The sequence below is a fragment of the Carettochelys insculpta genome, chromosome 4 (genome assembly GCF_033958435.1).
Source record: "Carettochelys insculpta isolate YL-2023 chromosome 4, ASM3395843v1, whole genome shotgun sequence".
Lineage (NCBI taxonomy): Eukaryota > Metazoa > Chordata > Testudines > Carettochelyidae > Carettochelys > Carettochelys insculpta.
Window position 1 is genome coordinate 58,343,424 of NC_134140.1, and position 17,863 is coordinate 58,361,286.

At 40.4% G+C, this 17,863-nt stretch overlaps 1 protein-coding gene across 4 annotated transcripts in view; it reads left to right on the forward strand.

Moving 5' to 3' along the window:
* SORBS2 (sorbin and SH3 domain containing 2) overlaps positions 1 to 17,863 on the forward strand; it is a 238,661-nt gene that overhangs the window by 10,599 nt on the left and 210,199 nt on the right. For all 4 annotated transcript variants that reach the window (XM_074992898.1, XM_074992900.1, XM_074992905.1 and 1 more), the window contains exon 2: positions 13,527 to 13,656. The gene's annotated coding sequence lies outside the window, so the exon portion shown is untranslated. The remainder of the gene's footprint in view (positions 1 to 13,526; positions 13,657 to 17,863) is intronic.

A 17,863-nucleotide genomic window follows, 5' to 3' on the forward strand; every position in this document is an offset into this window, starting at 1 on the left:
TTCTTCCACTGTGGTGTTTGCAACATTCTCTTGAACATGGAAGCAGGTGATTCTTGTTTTAGAAGTTACGGAGGCACCTTGTAAGAACTGGAACTTCATTTAAAAGAATAACTTCACTTTTGACTTTTCTGATTGATAATCCCCTCAAAGGGGGCTGTAGGGTGGTATAATAACAAAGGCAGCAATAAGATTTCATCTGAATTTCTTTACCTCGAATTTTTAGTGTACTTGGGGACAGCTTTCTGTTCAGGTTGTTGTTCTAACGTCAAAAGCGTGCTCTTCTTCACCAGTTTCTACCAATCCATGTCATAATGTCTGTATCAGAGCTAGAATAATAAAAAGGGCTATGATCACTTCACTGGAGGAGTAATTTTCCAAGCAAGGGAAATTCCTTGGCCCCAAATAAATACAGGTAAAGTCAGCAGTATTTCGGGTGGTAAATCTATCAAAGATTTAAAAAGTGGGAATGATTTTTCAGAAACACTCCTTCACCTATGTTCTTTTTCAAAGCAATGGTAAAATTTCATTTGACTTCTGTAGAAGCAGACTTAAATCAATGCTGAGAGTTTCTTAAATCCCACAAAGTTTTTAAGGTCTCATCCTTTCATAGATGCCTAGTCATATGGGGTAGACGGTTCATTCAGAAGCTACTAATAAGTGCAGCACCTTTGGTATGTTTTTGGTGGCAGTAAAAGAGAGGGATCAATGAAATATAAGATGGACAAACTCTAATTACTTGTATCAGGATAGCTACCATTTAATTAATATATTTTGCATGCTGATACTGTATTTAACTCTCATTGACTTCATAAAAGTTGTGTGTAGCTACAAAGAGCAAAATCTGGGAGGTTTGCACAGATTATTTGTATTTGTAATAATATATTAAATACAGAAATTACAGATAGTAGTCAAACTTCTCAAAAGTGACCAGTGACTATGAGTGCTTCAATCACCCTTATTGGGGCCTGATATTTTTTTCAGAACTTTCTGAGTATCCGCTTTGATCTTCAGAATTATTTGTGGTGTGCTGGTCACTCACATATATGACTCACATTTGTAGATTAGGGCAATACATTTTGGGCATGTTATGCTCAATTTACAAACCATCATCTTTCTGTATTTAAAAAAAAATCTAAATTTTCAAAAGACCTCTGAAAACAAGAAGGGTTCTCTCCATTAATACTTAAAGTAACATACATTACTTTTATAGATGACAGCTCTATTTTATCATTGTGCTTTGGTAACTGCAGAATTAATACTTCAGTGTTATGTCACGCAAGGAGGAGACTGCACATCTATCATGTAATCTTTCCTATTAGAGTGTATCATACAAGCCATCATTGATTTTAAAAGTCTCCTTTCTACACATTACATCTGAGACCTGTCTCTACCATCAAACTACAGATAATAGAAACGGAGTTTAAATATCCTGGACTCTAAAAATTCTCATTTGAGCTTGGCATCTCTGGCTCATTCATCTGGTCTTTTTTTCTGGTTTCGTTTTAAGGAATCTGAAGCCATTTAGTGCTAAGTAAAATTACTGTTACTATATAGCAACAGTTCTTAAACTGCTCCTTGGACAGCTGGTTGGTCACATAACATTAAACTCTGTTCATTTAGACCTGAAATATTCAATTGAAAAAGCTAAAATTAACATTAAAGTGTGTTACCTTTAACGCTTTACAGTGCCTTTTTAGTGCCAGTACTCTGCCGGCTCCCTGCCCCGCCCCCCCCGCCAGCCAATCCCATGGCTGGGACTGCTGAGGTGCTGGTACTCAGCACCAGCAAGTAGCAGGTTTATATAAACAATTGTTCTTGTTGCCACATGAATGTGTTTGATTCAGATTATAAATTTTAGGGGGCAGAGATCTTGCTTTCTGTATCTTGTATGAAAGCCCAGGACACTGTGGTTACTATATACATAGTAACAGTTAATTCCTCCATCAGAGAAAATGTACTTGAACACAAATTTCATACTTCAATGTTTTATGTGCAGCTTTTTACAATTAGACTATTTGCTTTAATTCTTTATTCTCAATTTTGTAATGCAGGGTGAGAGAGAGGTAAGGATACTTAGTTGTATATTAGTTTAGGTTTAATTGTGGATTATGCATGGTTGTTCCACTCTTACATTTATAACAGTTGTTCACTACTTTGCTTTTGAAACCTGGATTTAAGGATATTGGTTGCAGGGGAGAAAAGAAAAGTTAATGATTTTGGCCATTCTGCTTTCTCAAGGGCACACATGTATCTTTCAGTGATATTTGTCTGAGCAATGCAAGTGTCTGGGAAATGGCTGAAGCCTGGGATTCCTGTGGCTGGGGCTGCTGGTGGGGCTCGGTGCCTCAGCCAGCTGCACAGTTGCTGGGGTCCCTCTGCCCCTGCCCAGGGATCCTGGAGGTGGGGCTGCCAGCAGGCTGCATGGATCCCCCATAAGCTTTCTGAAAATCTGGCAACCCTACTTATGTGTGTCTTTAATTTTAAGCTCCTCCATCCCTGTAAAAAGAGTCCATTGTATTTAATAAAAAATATAATGAGTATTTGACCTTTTATGACCCTCATAATAATACTGCTCTGTAATAGAATCTGGCAGCATTTCCCCTTGACAATTATATTGACATGTTGCAGGTGAAATTACATATTTTCCATTGTAACAATTTGATTTTCTTAACATGAATTTATTTATGCCTATTTTCTGGGTCATCAGTTCAGTTTTTCGCTGCCTTGCAATTTTTAATATTTTTAATTAGAACAACAGTGACTCTGAGCGTTATTTTCATGATGTAAGTTTTCCCTTCAGCCTGTTGCTGTTTTGACACTTTTAGACTTCCAAACTTCATACTGTCTATAGTCACAGCTACAGCCATTGTCTAATTTGTTTTATCTTTTATAATGTGCAAGCCTGCCATCACATAAGCTGTGGCTGTATTTCAGCCAGTGGTCTGAAGCTGACAGGCCAACTTTCATCTGCTGGTTGTACCACCTTTCTCCAGCACCTTCAGGACCTGACCAGTGCTGAACTAGGGAATTTGCCAGATGAGTGGAGGTCAATGTTGATCCCTTTGCTGCCACCGCCTGTGGAACTCTTCTACAGGGGCAGCAGAGGGGCTGCCTTTGACAAAGTCGGGGGAGGGGGAAACTTGGGGGATGAGACGGGGTGGGGTTGCAGAGCCCCAAGAGTTCAGCCCTGTGGGAGTGCACTGAGCCCCAGTGTCATGCAGACTGTGCTGCTGGGCCTTGTTTATTGGCTGTGGTGGCCCATGGCTGCAGGACTCTGCCGCCACTTTGCCTCGTCTTCCCTCCATGTTTCTCCCACTTCCTCCGTGAGCTTGTGGCTCACTGGAAGCTCTAGAAGGGCCGGGGAAGAGTTGCAAAGTGGTGGGGGTGCAGGTTTGTCACATGAGTGTTCCAGCTGGTGAGCACCCTTGGGGATGCTGCTCCACCACAGATGGTGGCAGACTATAAACGTCCAGACCATAGAAGTCAAACATGTAGTAGAAACTCGAGTGAAGCAGAACTTCTAGCAAATGATGGGATCTCTTGAGGGAGAAGAAAAAGGGACTAAACTGCCTCTGTCTCTGTCTGTAGAACCTGTTTATGAAAAACAAAAACTAGGCTCATATTCATAATAATTAAAGTGAAAAAGCAACAGACTTACTAAAATCTTGTTTGATGCTTAGCACTTCCATTAAAGGCACTAACAAATTAAAATCTTGTATTTCAGATGACACAACACATTTGTTTCTTTTTTGATTTGTTTATATTTTATTTTGGCTTAGATCATCCTATTTAAACTTTCTGTGGGTTATCACAGCAATTTGGTTCAATTAAAATTTGTCAAAATACAAACTAGATATCAAATCACTAACCTCACCTTAAGAGATCTCTCATAACATGTAATTGAGGGAGACACCCTCTGTCAAGCCCATAAAAGTGGGTTCATCCCAGATGTGGCAAGCCACAAAACAAAAGTGACCGGTGTGGGGATTCTAGGGGGTGCATTGCCCCCTCCTGCCCCTGCCCCACGACATCCATGCCTATGCCCTGTCCCCTCCTGCTCCACCCATGCCCCACCCGCCTCCCTTCTCCTGCTCTGCTCCAGCCCGCCTCTTCCCATGGAAGCCCCATGATGCTTCTGGTGGGGGCAAAGCGGGGAGTGCAGCCTCCCTCTCTGTTAGCTGATGGCCGGGTAATGAGAGGTCTGTGAGCCTTATCACATCCGAGTCTTTAACTGCTAGGACAGACTGTCCCTTTGCAGTGAGCAGCCAGAATGGCTGACAGATGCCCCAGAGATCCACCCAAGTCTTTAACTGCTAGGACCGGCAGTCCCTTCGCAGTGGGCAGCCAGTGTGGCTGACGGGTGCCCCAAATGTTGGTGCAGAGAGTTTATTCCACCCGAGACTTTAACTACTAGGACAGACTGTCCCTTCGCAGTGGGCAGCTAGGGAGGCTGACGGGTGCCCCAGGAGTCTGTCCTGTGGAGGCGACACGACTCAGCGCTCAGCTTTTACTGCACCTTACCAATGACCAGGCTGATATAGCCCAATGGCTGAGGTTCTTTGTTTTGTGTTCGGCCGAGTTACAGTAACTGGAAGGAGTCAGGCTGAAAGCTTAAATGGTTACTATTTATTAAAAAGCAAAACCAAGAATCTTAATAGTTACAAGGTTATTGCTCTATCTTCTTAACTACTAGTAGGATGATACATATGACATGCCAATTAGATTACAAGTGAAAAGTTCCCCATCTGAGGACCAGATGCCTCAGCCTAAAGAGCTCTTACTATTAAATGTGCACAAAAGTACATTGCAGGTATAATTCTCACCGCTGCGTCCTTCGACTGCTGGCGTAGCCAATGTCGTTCACTGAATCCCTTGGAAAGAACAATGCGAGGAGGGCATCCCCTCGGTCCTCGGGAGGCAAAGACCTTACCCGACCGGCAGGTATAGGTAATTGGAGCTCAGTTAGAGTGGTCTGCCGGGCCCTTCTTTATACCCTTTGGGTCACGCACATTTTTTCTTATCTAAAGGTACCAATTATGCTGGTTCGTCTTTGTGACACCAGTTCTTACAAGGCAGTTGCAATTTAATTTACACTTGTAAGATGGAGATAACTAAATCATTAAAACAGGACATTCTTTTCATATGGGCAGGAGATTGCTCTTCTGGAATGAAAATGGGGGCGTATCAATTGTCAGTACCAGGCAAGGGCAGTTAGAGGCCCTGTGGTCAACAGCTAGCCTGTTAGCCCCCTTTTCTATATTCTTCAGTCCAGGGTCATGCTGACACAGCACATCTGTGTTTTGAAGCATCAAAACTGTGCTTGAGGTAAGCACATCTGTGCTTTCAAACATTCTAAGACTGTGCTGTTTCTTTGCTCTTGTGCTCTGCGGCACCTAAAAGGGGCAAGATGGAGTAGAGCAGGGGGATTCTGTCTGGCTACACTCTCCCGGGAGTGGGTGCAGCCTATGAGTAGCACTTTCAGGCAATACCACTACAGGGGACGCGTGTGACTGCTCCTGTACTCATCAGAAGCAGTGCTCATAGTGAGTGTGGGGGAAGTGGGGAGATGTGGTGTGTGTATGTGGCCCACAATGCACCCCACACACACACATCGTCTCTGGCACAAAATCCCATTTACAATTATTTTCCCTGCTGTGAAAATTCGTGAGCTCCCTTTTGCTGCAGAAATATGCTTAGGGGAAATGCCTCTCTGATTATGAAGAAAACCAAATAAACAGAGGAGATACCAGATGTGGTCTCCAAAATTTTCACTGTCTAGCTGGAAAATTTTAGAAAATATGCCCAGATGTATCACTGAACTCTTTAAAACTGCACGAAGCAGAGCTCGTCCAAGTCTGCATCTTCAGGATCCTGGAAGTGCTACATTTGGTTTGATCTTTATGGCTACCTCCATGTTCACCAGGCCATATACACTTACCTTCCTTGGCCTCTGGAAGGTAAATGACTGCCTGCTTCAATTGTGTGAAAGAGCCAGTGTACTAAAAAGAGTCTTTGAGAACAATCACTGGGACTTAGAAAGCTCCTGAGCTCTTCTGGCCTGTGCTAAGCCAGTGATACATTTCATGACCTTGAGGAAGTTGCTTGACTTCTTTTGTGCATCAATCAAACACAAGTAGGAAATTGAGTGAACACTCAAGGCCTTGCTGAAATGCCAGATGCATTTATCCCAAAAGCAGGGAATTGCAAATATAGTACCTCTTTTTAAGTGAGGAACAAAAATTGATCTGGGAATCTATAGGCCTTTTAGCTTGACCTCAAATCTTGAGAGAGATTAATTAAAGACATAGAAGTAAACTACAGTAATTGATATAAAATCCATGTCTTTACAAAGTTAGATTGGGTCAGCCCAATCTAGTCTGTTTCGTTTGAGAAGATACTGCATTTTCTTTGTCTAGAAAACTCTTTAGGTCTAATCTACCTGAATTTCAGTAAAGCACTGGATATAATTCTACATGGAAAATTGTTAGCTAAATTTGGAGAAGATGGGGGTTAATATGAGAATTGAGAGATGGGTGAAGAGACTACAGGAGGTCACACTGAAAGATGAGCCATTATGCTGGAAGGAGGTTACTAGTGGATTTTCTCAGGAATGAGTCTTGGGCACAATCTTAATCATTCACTAATGACCTGAGGACAAAAAGTGGAAGTGGGATAATAAAATTTGCAAATGATACAAAGCTGAGAGGTATTGGCAATGCAAGAGAAGGCCAGAATGTCATACAAGAAGATCTGGATGACTTTGAAAACTAGCACTACAGAAACAGGAAGAAATTTAATACTGCCTAAGAGCAATGTCATGGATATAGGAACCAGCAACAAGCATCTTGGCCATAAGCTGCAGATTTGCCAGCCGAGTGGTGGCAGAGAAACACTTGAGTGTATTGATCAGTCACAGAAGTACTGAGGCACCAACATGATGTGGCTATGAAAAGGCTACTAGAATCCTCTGATGCAGTAGAGATAGGAATCATAAGTGGGAGCACTGTTTTTTTTGTGTGTGTGCCAGTACTCAGCCATGGGATTGGTTGAGGTGAGGGGGAGCCAGCTGCTCCTCTTACTGGCTCCTCTTACTTTTTACAAAAAGAGCACTGGGTGGGAGTATTATTACCATTATGCAGAACACAAGTTTGATCTCATAGAATGCTATGTGCAATTCTGGTTTGAAGTCTAAGGGGGCATATGATTGTTCTCTGTAAATACATTGGTGTGAAAATTACCTCCCTATAAAGGGCCATGGCTTAAAGCCACCTTGTTTCCACTTATGCACATAGGGGCTGATCTATTATGCTTAGCCTCCTGCACAAATGTGTTTTTCCTCACATTACGATGGGCCCAGCCATTTAAGGTTCTCTGTTCTCTCAGCTCCTATTGCACTCACTGTACCTCATGAGTTCAGGGCCTATGATTGTAATTAAAAAAACACAATACATAATAATAGCTCTGGCAGAAAAGAGAGCATATAAAGAAAAGTGACCTTGTATAAAGTTCCAGAAACAATGGGCTGGCAGTACACACACACAACTTGATAAACAATAGACTCCTGCTAAATCATTTTGGATATTTGTGCTCTCTATGTCTGTAATCACTTGAAATTAACGTTGGTGCAGATGTGGGTCTGTTTCACTAGTAACACAAATAGAATATTGTGTCTATACAATTTACCTGTTGTAGTTGAGTTAACATAGCTTTTTCATCTTGTCAGAACAAGGATATTTATTCTGTCAACTAGGAGCTGCATGTGGATTAACACCGATTGTTGAGGAGATGTTATATATTTGGGGAGTAGAAAACATGCTTTTTTTAAAAAAAAAAAAAAAAGTGTCTTTTGAAAGGTATTTGATTTTGCTTCGTCCTGAGACGTTCCTGATTTAAAGCAGTTGTTTGGCATTCATGCTAGTTTATATACCAGGAATAATGATGCCATACCTTTTTAGAGGATGGTATCCTTGTGTAATATCATAATAAAGATATCCAATATATTTTATAACAATCAAAACCTTTAGTGCAGTAGGTGTTCAGGCTGACTATATGATGTCATTCACTCTTCTTAAACATCAGGAGTGAAAAGTCATCCTATTGTGATAATGGGAGTTTTTCCATAGAGTTTGATGCACCAAAATTTCACCCTAAACCTGGTTTGCTGAGAAAGTGATTGGCAAGGAGCCTACAGTTCTCTGGTGCTGATTTCTGAAGTGGTGTAAGACCGGTTTCTTCTACCTGGAGCAGAGTTGTACTTGCGAAGCATTTGGGATGCTGAGAGTGCTGGCTTAGTGAACGGCCTGGTTCTCCACCCACCCTGCTCCCCTTGGCACCAGTTTAAGGTATAAGCTCTCAGAGACCAAAACTAAAGAATAGTTTCCCAAGCTTTTGGTCTAATGACTCCTTTCCAGATTAAGAATCTTTGAGTGTGTCTGACAAGAATCGAAACTGAGCTGATGAAATTTTGTAATTACGACAAGTTAAATATGATCTCTGGAGAAACAAAGTTTATAATGGAGATAAAAGCTAACAATTCTATATGTTGACTGAGCCTTTCTTATAGACAAAAGTGGTTCCAGATAAGGTTGGATAGTGGAAATAATAGAATTAATTCATTCTGAGTTGATGAACAATATCTAATTTGTATCACAAGTATTGAAAACAGACCCGTTCCTTCAAGTAGAGAGGGAAATGAGAACAGATCTTTCAGGGCACCTGCAGATAAAGCTAAGTGGCTAGAGGAAGTCAGCTACAGAATTGTTTTGTAAGAGATACCTATCAACATGTCTTACAATGATCCAGTCAGTGTTGAGGCATCAATACCATCTTGGATGCAGGGTCTTCTGGTCAACTACTTTTATGTGGGAGTTATTGGAGAAACCAGTACTACAGCTGGGCCTGCTGTTCCCTCATAACCTCCCTCACAGTGCTCAGATGCTTCCTGGTAGTTCCTGGCTGGCTCCTCAATTCCCTCCATAAAATTTGAGCCAAGAGGAAACTACTACAAGTTTCCTGTTTGTGCTCAGGAAGACGAATTCAAAGTTTTCTGATGAATCATGCATGAACAGGACATTCCTGTTCCAGGCCCGGCGAAAAGAGCTCAGCTCGTTCAACAAGGCCAACTCAGCAATGCCACCCAAAGTGAATTATTGAGGGAATCTGCAAAGGGTGATTGAGCACTCAGAAAAAGCCTTCACTTGTCAGTATGAAGAGCTGAATTAGCTGCCATGAGATAATGTGCTATCTCGCTTCATCTGGAAAGTGGAGATGGTTGCAAGAAGAACCCATGTAATGAGAGCCATGCAAAAATATCAGAAATAGATTCCATGGCCTTTAATGAAGTTCTCTATAACCTTTTGTAGAAACAAAATGTTTCAAACATTTAGGCAGTAAGAGCTTGGTAGCATATAAAAATCTAAAGCTGTGAGGCACAGTCTATGGTGTTTGGATCCATGCGATTGGGTTGCTATTCTTATCCATCATCACCTTGGCACCATCCATGCAGATTGCAAACCTACATTCCCACTGGGTGTGGAAATCTTTGACTGCTTCCTACATTATCTTGAATAATGTAGTCTCTTGTTGTTTTGCCCTGAAACAGCTGTATGAAAGAATATGTGTGTTGTAATAAATAATTAGAAACATACCTTGCAATCCTAGAAATTTTGTATCACCAGCTATATCATTTAATTCATCCAGTTCTTGGGCAGCCTCTGCCAGGTCTCTAATATGGTGCAAAATAGGTAAAGCATAGCAAAAACATTTGGACAAAAGACTTTTAGCAAAAAAAGAAAAATGTAGGATTTGGATAGACCCAAACACTTTGTGAATTCATGTCAAATTTGCCTAATTATTGTGGTTGGGGGGGTGAAACTAAAAAAAAAATACAAATTTTTAAAGTTTTAAATGCAATGTTTCCATTTTGCAAATAAAAAGTAAAATATCCCCTCAAAATGTAAATGTTACATTTAATCTGAAACTTTTTTTTAACTTCTCAGTTTGCCAGAACATTTAAATCTAGGGTTTGATTTTTTTTTTCAATTTTCCACCCTTCTGATCAGCCATCAAAGCAAAAAATCCATTGTCTGCACAACTGTACACAACAGTACTATTTGGACAAGGGCATTATTTGGTAGCTGTTCAGGCCCTATTCTTTGCAAAACCTAAGGAGCAATGGTATTCCCCCTTTACAAAGTTGTATACTTTGTAGAATCACTGGTAAGTCCTTGCAAGGTTCCTTGATAACATTGCCACTCCAAGTAATCAAGCCTTGGGTTTGGGGCGTTTTGTTTTTTGTTTTTCAGTTAGTTTTGCTTTGTTTGTACTGCTCATTAATTTCAATAGAATCATATTGCTCCAGTAAAATAACTATATAAATACATTTGTTTAAGAGTTGCCAGTGTTTGCGAAAAAGCAAATAGTGCCAAAAATATTGCCTGAAAAGTGTAATGTATCTGTCTTTGCAACGTGACAAAGGAGCTGGTTATGATTTTTCTTGCCTTCTTCATTTGTTCTCTGTGTATGTTTTTGCTAATAAACACCGGGATGATCAGATCTGGCCTGGAGAGGTCCAGATGATATGTACATTTTTAGTAGTGTTTACAGCCTATAGCTGTGTCTACACGTGCACGCTACTTCGAAGTAGCGGCACTAACTTCGAAATAGCGCCCGTCGTGGCTACACGCGTCAGGCGCTATTTTGAAGTTAACTTCGACGTTAGGCGGCGAGACGTCGAAGTCGCTAACCTCATGAGGGGATTGGAATAGTGCCCTACTTCGACATTCAACGTCGAAGTAGGGACCGTGTAGACGATCCGCGTCCCACAACGTCGAAATTGCCGGGTCCTCCATGGCAGCCATCAGCTGGGGGGTTGAGAGATGCTCTCTCTCCAGCCCCTGCGGGGCTCTATGGTCACCGTGGGCAGCAGCCCTTAGCCCAGGGCTTCTGGCTGCTGCTGCGGCAGCTGGGGATCCATGCTGCAGGCACAGGGTCTGCAACCAGTTGTCAGCTCTGTGTATCTTGTGTTGTTTAGTGCAACTGTGTCTGGGAGGGGCCCTTTAAGGGAGTGGCTTGCTGTTGAGTCCGCCCTGTGACCCTGTCTGCAGCTGTGCCTGGCACCCTTATTTCGATGTGTGCTACTTTGGCGTGTGGACGTACCCTCGCAGCGCCTATTTCGATGTGGTGCCGCGCAACGTCGAAGTTGAACATCGACGTTGCCAGCCCTGGAGGACGTGTAGACGTTATTTGTTGGCTTCACGTGTAGACGTAGCCTATAACATTTTTCATAACTAACCATCATCTGATAAGATTTATATCCAGTAACTAAAATGAATGATTAACATATAAATATAAGCAGTACATAAAATATAAATAAAATATGTAATATAAAATATAAATAAAGCCATACTACTGATCATGGTTAATAAATGCTATGAAAGATAACAGGTATGTTCTGATTTACATGGAATAAATTGCAAAGAACACATAATGAACATGGTGCTGAGATGGATTAGGTGCTGACAATAAATCGGGGAGCTCTGTAGTAAACGGCTGTCTTCTGAGGCACTTGTTTCACATTATAGAGTACTGCATAGCAGCAAACATTACAGTATCTTAAGTGATAACATAATATTCAGAGATGGCTTTAATGTTGCAATGTTTTGATTGTGAGAATATATGGGCTATCAGGATTAATTTATGTGCATCAGTACACAGTGATTTGACCTCTCCATTACCATGGCAATGTATTAGTGAGTATGTGATGTCTAGAAAAATGAAATTTTAATGGCGTAGTGCACTTGTCTTATGTATTTACAGTCTATATTCTGTTCCAGCTGAGAAGATCTTAATGAGTCACAAGGTTGTAACTGATCCAACATTCACAAAGTTAATCCAGTTTAAAAAATAAATGTAAAAAGCATGATTTAGGAGTTCTTAAACCTGAGTCTGTACAGCGATATCACTGAAAAGTACAATAGGGCTGAACTCTTCCATTCTTCAGTAGATGAATATTTGAAGTAAGATTGATCAGTCTGACAGTTGAGAAGGGGACTGGGCATTTCCTTCATTCTAATCACATGGTATCAATAGAAACTGACAACTTGGAATGAAGCAATAATAATGCTTAATTTAGCAGTCAGATACTTAGTGGTTACGTTGTTAGCGATTGTTCTTAACCGAGGTACTGCAATGGTATGGATCCGTTTTGTGAGAGTTCTTCCCCTTACACAGAAGAAAATAGGTTCTTTTCATTTTCACACTTGAACAGCTTTATCACTGTGGTTGGTGCTGAAATATAGTTTGTGAGCATGCTATTTTTAATTGGACATTTGTCACTCCTGTTTTTGTTTAAATTGCTTATTTTGGTTTCTTGAGCTCCTGTATTTTTGTCTGTTTTTCCTGATTCATGCATCAGCAAATACACTCCTCAGATGCCAACCACTCTCATACCATTCATCAAGAAATGAGAACCTGAAGCTGCAGTGTTTTAGTTCATAAAACCTAAGCAAATGAGAGAACCAATTATGTAAAAATCTGAGCTAGATTTAAAACTATAATAAAGTATTTTACAATCTAGCCAGCATGAACTTGTGATGTGGTTGGATGTGAGAAGTTGTCTTGATGACATACAGTAAGCTGTGCCTGTCACAATTGGTAGGAAAAGATTTAGAGAGGACACGCTGAAATGTTTCTTTGCTGGACAAGTCACAGAAAGTTGTTATGATGCCTGATTTTTCCCTGGTTTTAATACACTGATGTTATCTGTAACCCCAGAAAGAAGTTAGTTTTGTGCACCTGAAGAGCATGATGCTAATTTTTTTGTGATCACTAGCCCACAGTCAACAAATGCTTTGTTGTCCTTGTCATTTTTTGCGGTGAGGTGGGGGTGGAGGGGACAGGTAAGTGGGTAACTCCATCAAGTCACTAAAGTGTTCCTGGTCCTTATTGACAGATGAACTAGTGCATCAATAGTCTCAAGCCATAGTTGGAAATGGTCAGACACTCAAAAACCAGCACACTTGATGAAACTGACAATGTTAGATGCACACTGAAAATAAATTGCTAGGAAACTCAGTTGCTGTCAGACTCTGACACTAGCTAGATGAAACATACTTGAATACAAAATGAGTAAATGAGAGATCCCTTCCAGCTCAGAAAGAAACCATTTAGTGGAGATAGAGCATCATCTGCAGTGGTGAGTAAGCTTAAAACTACTTTTCTGAGCTAAAAGAAAACATAGAGGTTTCTGAGCCCAGAGGTAGTAGAGCCTTAGTGGGTTTTTCACTGTTTTCCCTCATCAACATTACTTGTTCCCTCTGTTTCTTTAAATGAAAATGTGGACAATGCACGAATTTGTTGTTGTGGGTTTCCTGATTTCTATGTGTGTGAGTGTTTTGCATTTTCATCCTGATTGTAGGCAAACCAGTCTGCTGCTGAAAATAGCTCAAATGCTCCTAGAACAGTAGTATCAGCCTGCAGAACAGACTCTTTTACTCTCTTAGCCCTTTTTCTCTTTCTCCCTGCAGATTCTTGGATTTGACGTACGCCTTTGGAGGGCAAATCTTCAAAAAGGGCTAAATAAACAAGAGCTTCATGTACAAGGGCAAAAGCTCTTACTTCCTCTGCACTTCAGAAACAGCCAGGCTTGCGTCTCTGGTAAGTTTTATATATTGTTAAGGATTTGTTTTCTTACTGCAGTTGTGACTGACCTTGTTGATTATTTAGCCAATGTTCGGAGAGAACCTGCCACTTATTACTAGTCTTTCTCAGCAAAATGTTCTATTTCTGTACATAAGTGCAAAACCAATCATGTTATACAGAGGCAGGAGCCTAAGTCCTGCTGTGTCTTTTTTGAGGCTCTCTGAAAGAGTAATCTAAATTTATATGTAGTGCATTGTAGAAGGGGAAGGTATTAACATTAATTTTAATAATTTAGCTCTCAGGTTGTTTTATCTAAAGCAAAACCCTATATCATTGTATTCTTAGATTTCTTCCTCATTTTAGTATTTGAAAATCAATAGAATGCAACGAGCTAAGTCAACAGAATTTCTCAAATATAGAAACTTAAACCCTTAATATTTTAAAATCATCTTTTCCATTAATTCACTAGTGTTGCTTGGCTTGCTTGTTTGTTGCATGTGCTGCTGAGACAATGGATAATCTAAAATGTTGTTGATACAAGCCATGTAAGATTTGATTTTTTTTCTTTCAATGATATTAATTACTATATTAACTTAAATAATATGTGGTGTTGGCACAATTGCCATCAGGCATCTATAACCTACTAATAAAATATTTCTGTAATTTCCCTTTTACTCTATTATAAGCATACTTGATGTGACTTAGGGTTTTCAAAGTATTTTGATCTCTGTACTTCAAACACAATTTGGTTTGATTATGGGGTGTTAAGCTATTTCTGGAGGGGAAATATTTTGCTATGAGGCTATGCCAACACCTTCTGAATGAAAATTTTTATTTGTTGGCTACATTCCTCTATTTGTCCTTCCTATGGCAAAAATGAAGAAATACTCTTAAAAAGCTAAACCAATTCTTCCATTTTTGAGATCAATCAATTTTTCAAGCTTTGATCAGCTTCTTGCTGCATGCAATGACTTTTCTAAGCCAGAAGCTAGCACTAAATGACAGCTTTTGAGACACAGTCCATCAGTTCAGATACACTGTGGACCACTGGCTCACCACAATTACTACGTTCTTGTGTACTGTATGCCTCAGTTCAGCATAATTGGTTTTTCAAACTTTGCCATAGAAAACCCTAAAATTAGAGTTTACATTAAAAAAAAGTTTGTTGAAACCTTGGACCACATATCAAAGCAGAGCTATGTTTAAAAATACAGTAGGTTCTGTATTAAATATTACATGAGGGGAAAATTTCAGGGTCAATTCTATTAAAAAGCTGCTACTGGGCTTCCTAACTCATTTAATTTTGTAATGGGGGGAGGATTTTTGGTTTACCTTTTGTAAAAAGAAAAACAGTCTGATAAACATATGAAATATGCATGTTGTCTTATTGTATGGTATACATTTTGGTAAAAAATATAGAGATGTGTAAAAATTAACATCTTGTATGTCTTGTGATATTTGTTCATCAGAAATGCAGGTCTAAGTTTGAGCTCTGTGCTAGTATTTTCCACTGCTACGCATGGGGGTGGTTGAATTTGCTGCCTGTGGCCCCATCCATACTCCACCCCTGCTCCACTCCAGGTCCTGCACCCTCTCTACTGTCTCCCTTCTCCTTTCTCTCCTTGCTAACCCATTCCAGCAAAATCCCCAAACCCAAATGTAGTGAATAACATTTGAAAAAATTATTCTTCTACATTTTCTTTCTAAAGAAAATTGAGCATGTTTTCCACTGCATGCCAGTTTACCTAATAAAAAGTACTAAATTTGGGAATTTAAAAAATGTCAGTTACAGGATTGTCAGAGATTTATTTGCAGAAACTTGGTAATAAGGGCATGTCATCTGTCTTGCAGAACACAACATTAAATACTGTGGAATACATGAGGCGACTCCTCTCTTAATCGGTATTTCTAAGCTGATCATTATATTTTAAATGTACTTTTAAGCCTTCATAAAGTAATCATTCCAGTCAGAGCAGTGTGCCACTCATAATAATGTTCATCGCTTTTAGGAAAAAGGGAGCATGCTAATTTAGTGTGTATGATCTCCATAACAATAGACAGGTTTAGGAAAATTCAGTATATGTTTATGTTAAAAATGTGCCCAAAGATTTGAAGTATAACAAAGGTTTTTCTATATTAGCGATTTTGTTGGAGAGTTCTCTTAAAACCAGTTCTTCAAATAGTCAGAAGGGCTCTCTTCACCAGGGGATGCGAGGGTGTGTGTGAGAAGGGAGAACAATTACATTAGCCGGGATGGACAGAAGATTTTAGATCTTGTACTATGATAATTTAAATGTGTATTTTAGGTAAGGGTGGTCTTTTGAAGAATTTACTAAAAAAAAGTCTGAATATCCAGGCATTTAAGGCTAAGGATGTATATTCAGATTGTGCATCTATAAATCATATATGCAGAGATTTTTTAGAGATGTGATTTTAATAATCTTCAGCAACAAACCAATGAAATATTTAAAGCAAAGTTTAAACTCAGATTCTGTAAACTAACAGGTTCTGAGTAAATAGGTAATGCACAACTGTTTTTTCTTGTCAGTAAATTCAGAAACTGACAATGCAGTTCGAATCTATCTGGTCCAGGTCATTCTGATCCTTGCTCCTGAAGTTGCTAGACCAGAGAGTCCCTGTATCACAGAGCCACAGGGACTGGCTGGGAGTCCAGTCAGGGCCAGGAGAAGAGCTGATCTGACAGCCAAGGGCTGGGAATGGAGCCAGCTGAATTACTGGAGGGGCAGGGGGCCAGGAACAAATCCAGGTTGGTGGCCAGGGGTCCAGGAGCAGGAAGTAACCACCCCTGATCGAGCAAAATCCCTCATTTGGGATGGATCACATCCTGAGAGTGGCAAACCAGGGAGGTCTAACCTGTGTATATACCTGTGGGTTAGCAAATGCTTGTTAGATGGCTTCATTACCACTTCCTAGCTCTTTTCATAGTGTCGGTGTTATGCTAATACATTCAGCAAGCTGGAAGGCTTTTTAACTTTTAAGTTACTGGATGCCAAAGGAAGACTCGCCAGGCTGCAGCAGGAGCCTGCAGGAACAGTCGGAAGAGAAAAGAGGTTGGGCACTAAGATCCAGGGGAGGCAGTGGCTTCTTTTGCCTCTTATTCCTACCACCCATGCTGCTTTGGGAAATCTGGATCCCATTCCTGGACTGTTGCTTCTGCAGGCGAGCAGGTGTTAATAACTGTGGGCAGTTAGGAAGCCTGGTGCACTGTGTAATTTGTATGGCTAAGCAGGCATACCTCTGGCTGACACTTCCTCGCCTGCTAATGGCCATGCAAACAGATAGAGGAGTGATGCATAATCATCCAGTGACCTGCTTTTGACCATTTAATTTTATCAGACGAAACCACCTTGTCAAGCTACATCCCTCTGTATGACCAAAAGGAATCAACCGTCTGTGCTTCCGGACTGGGCCATCCCAGCCACTGTCTCCCACACGCTTCTCACAAGCCACCTTTTCTCCTCCCCTAGCACCTGTTCACCTTCCTGAACAGCAAGCCTGTTGCATTCTGGTCCCTCACTAAAAGGCCTGACTTCCTCTTTCTCCCAGCTTGATCGCTCTTTCCTCGCTCAGCTCTTCTACCATACAGCAACAACAGCTTGTCATATCCATTAACCATTGTGAGTTGGGGCAAATGAGCTACAGTCCACCTGTGGAATGTCCATTATGGAGAAATGATTGAGGTCTCAGAAAGGAATTCTCTTTAGACAGAAGGTTAGTTGCTTCAAGGTGCTCGCTGGTGAGATGGGTACATGCTCGTAGATGGAAGTCTGGAAGAAGCATGAGTCTCAGCAATCCGGCAGATCCTCTTGGGGGTTGTGGGGGGAAAGGACAACAAAATTTTATTCTTAGCACTTTCCAAATATTTTTATCAGAATAATATTTGAGTTATGTAAAACAAGGGTGCAGGAATGTCTGTAAATGGGAACTTTCTACTTGCTCCATTTTAAAATGATGAGACATTTTGTTATAAAAAATATGGTCAAATAAAATTGCTCTGGAACTGAGACCAAATACTGTAATGCTACATTTCAGCCTAGCATTCATTTTAATGTCCTAGTAATAAGCTCCTGCAATTAGGAGTTAATATGTAAAATGCTGACACAACCTGAATTGTGGTCGTGTTAATGTGACACTATATATAATTCAGATGAATGAAGGAAGTCTCAGGGGAGCAGTGGAATGTCTTTCTTTCCTTAAATAT